Genomic DNA, 3773 nt, shown 5'->3' on the forward strand with positions numbered 1-3773 from the left:
TACTAAACCTCATCTTCTTTTCCTTACTGAAACACAGATGTTTGAGGCATCTGACAGTAACCCTATTCTGTTCCCTCCTACTTCGTCTATCCTCATTTTCAATCCAAAGCTGAATGTTGCGTCTATGTGAGCAATGACTTTACCTGTTCTCGAGCCGACCCTCTTGAATCTTTCAAGTTTTGCACTATCTGGCTACGACTACAAATTAAATTTATTTGTGCTGTCTGTCTCTCACCTAACTTCTCTGACTATAAAAAAAATCTTTGACTTCTTAACTTCCAAAGTGGAACATATTCTGACTCTTCCCTTTTGCGGAGATCTCCATTCTTGGAGACTTGAATGTTTACCACCGGCTTTGGCTCTCCTCTCTCTTCACTGACCATCTTGATGAACTAGTCTTTAATTTTGCTATCCTCCACGACCTAGAACAACTGGTGCAACACCCTACTCATATTCCTGACCGTCTTGGAGATACACCCAACATTCTTTGTTAGGCGCACTGGTTAGGTAGAGATATATTTGTGTATTCTGATTAATACTGTATTTTTATGCATCTTATGTACGTATCGTCTCGTCTTATACAAGCTTGATACCCGTCCTGTTGGACTGGATACGCGTCTCTTTCAGTTGCCATACAGAGAACATATGTATGTAATCTCCCATCTTGACATGTACTAAAACTACTAACAATAATTTTACACCACTTTAATAGAGTACATCTGATCACTAACACACCTTACTAACCACAATGATTAAGTGTGTAAGTAATTTCCGTGTCATTACCTGCAACAACATTATCACGTCTCACGGTGTCTGCCGGGAGCGGCACCTCAAATCTCCCTTGGGTGGCGTGACGATGACAAGTGCGAGACGTGACACTATCGTGTGTGATTGACTCTGGTGACTCTCGTGGTGACTAAACTGGTGAAAGACTTCCCGGCAGTGTCTGAACAATTTGTGACTCGCCTTTCTTCACCCTGTATATATAAATTGTATAAACTAATAATTTAATACACTTAAGCCACTACACCTGGAGTGTACTTACCCACAAACTAAAAACTAAAATAAATCCTTGACCGCTCGACCACTAACGCTGCAGCTCCTGAAGCTCTACCTCTGGCACTCTTTAACTGCAAGATTACCTGTGGAACTTCCTCCTGTCGTCACCCTGCCAGTGAGTCAACGACCCTGCCTTCTCCTGGTGACTCAACAGGTGTATGCTATCTGTGTCGGTGAAATCAACGACTAGTGCAGGAAACATCTTGATCTTTTCCTAATCTCTAATCCTTCCGCTTATGTTGTTACCCTGTTTTCTCCGTTGGGCTCCTCCGATCACAATCTCATATCTGTATCTTGTCCTATCGCTTCAATCCCTCCTCAAGATCTCTCACAGCGGAAGTGCTGCTGGCGTTTTGCCTCTGCTAATTATGGGGACCTAAGGAGGTATTATGCTGATTTTCCTTGAAATGACTACTGCCTCCGTGTCAGAGACTCGTCTCTGTGTGCCGAGCCCATAACATATGATAGTGTTTGGCATGGTGGCATACATTCCTCTCTCTTCCTCTCGACCTAAACCTTTCAAACCTTGGTTTACCAAAGCCTGTTCTCTTCCTATACATAATAGAGAGCTGGCCCACATAGGGTACTTGAGCTATCCATCACCTGAATCTTATGCGTTTTATATTTTTATCCGGAATCATACCAAGTCTGTTATTCTCCAAGTAGCCAGAAGCTCATTCATTATTAGAAAGTATCAAAATATTTCAAGATCTAACTCCCCTCGTGACATCTGGGACCTAGCCAAAAACATCTCCGATAACTTTCCTTCATCTTTCCCTCCTTTATTTCAACCTGATGGCACCACTGCCATCTCATCTATTTCTACTTGGATGATTCAGGGCTTGTTCCTTTCCCTCTCCTCCACACTCTGACTACTTCATGCTACCGATTAAAATCCTTCACAGTGATGTTTTCCATTCCCCTCCTTGGGATTAAGCCTCGGAAGGCTTATGGCTATTGTTCTCCGAAACTGTGCCTCCGTGTTTGCACCTTGCTTAGTCAATCTCGTTCCACTCGGTCTATCATCAAATACCTTTCCTTCTTGAAGGAAGTTTGCCTGCATTCAGCCTGTTTCTAAGAAGGGTGACCGTTCTAATCCCTCATACTACCGTCATATTGCCTTAATTTCTTGCCTATATAAATTTTTCGAGTCTATCCTCAACAGGAAGATTTTTAAACATCTATCACTTCACAACCTTCTATCTGATCGCCATTATGGGTTCCGTGAAGGATGCTCTACTGGTGATCTTCTGGCTTTCCTTACCGACTCTTGGTCATCCTCTTTTACTGATTTTGGTGATTTTTTTTTTGCTGTTGCCTTAGACATATCAAAAGATTTTGATAGAGTCTGGCACAAAGCTTTAATTTTCCTACGGCTTTTATCCTTCTCTCCAACTTTATCTCGAAACTACCTTCCAGACAACTATACCCTCTTCTTCAATAATGCTCTTCTAAACTGAACATCTTCGGTCTGTCCTTTACTCATAATCTAAACTGGAAACTTCACATCTCATCTCTAACTAAAACGGTTTGTATGAAGTTAGGGGTTCCGAGTCGCCTCCGCCAGTTTTTTTTTTTTTTTTTCAGCCCCTCTTCTGCTAACTCTGTACAGGGCTTTATTCGTCCATGTATGGAGTGTGTTTCACATGTATGGGAGGATTCCACTCATACAATTTTTTTAAACAGGGTGGAATCAAAAGCTTTTCGTCTTATAAACTCCTCTCCTCTGTCTTCAGCCTTTTTTCTATTGCCACAATGCTGCAACTCTTGGTATCTTCTACCGTTATTTTCAACCAAATGCTCTTCTGATCTTGTTAACTGCATGCCTCCTATTTGCCTCCCCTGGCCATTGATAAATAATATTAAAAATAAAATTGTAGTTGTACGACCACCTGTTTTAAAAAATTTTCCTGAATTACCTTAAGAAATTTATCTGCCTCCCTGTTACTCATCATCAGGCTCCAGTCGATATTTACAAAATTGAAACCTCCTATCAAACATACCTGACTGCACTTTCCTGCTCTATTTATTTCCTGCCATAGTGAGGTGTTAATTTCCTTTGTACTGTTCGGTGGCCTATACACTACTCACAGTACTACTGATTTTGATCCTTCCTTAATATCTACCCATATCGATCGTGTTTTGCTATCTGTTGATACACTGCTGATCATTTAGGAATGGATTTTAAGGAAGGTAATTAACAAGCCTGCGAGCCATATTTTTTTTTAAAGATCTTACTTATACTTGGGAGAATAGGGAAGCGTTTGTAGTCGAAGGAAGAACTGTCACCCCTCTTATGTACTGGCACAATTCTGGCGATCTTAGATTTATTTATTATGTGTTTAAAAAGAGGATATTTCATCTTTGCATGCTTTAATTACATTTTTGTGGATGCCGTAATGGCCTGGGTTTGTGTCCTTAATGTTAGAGATGGTTCAGTTGATTTCCTGGGATGTTGTTGGCTTAAGAAAGAACGAATATAAAACACGCATGACGTGTTACTTTTAGCTTTTTGAGCTATGTTACTGGTGATGTTAGAAAAGTATTCGTTAAATTGGTTGTCTATTGTAAAACTGTCCGTGATTATTTCATTATGTAATGTGAATGAAGTGTGTTTGCTTATGCTATTTTTTCCTAACAAGTTCTTTATGACATTCCTTATTTTAACTGTGTTTCCAGCATTTTCTCTTAAAGTTGATATGTAATAATTAACT

This window comes from Scylla paramamosain, chromosome 13 (assembly GCF_035594125.1).
Source record: "Scylla paramamosain isolate STU-SP2022 chromosome 13, ASM3559412v1, whole genome shotgun sequence".
NCBI lineage: Eukaryota > Metazoa > Arthropoda > Malacostraca > Decapoda > Portunidae > Scylla > Scylla paramamosain.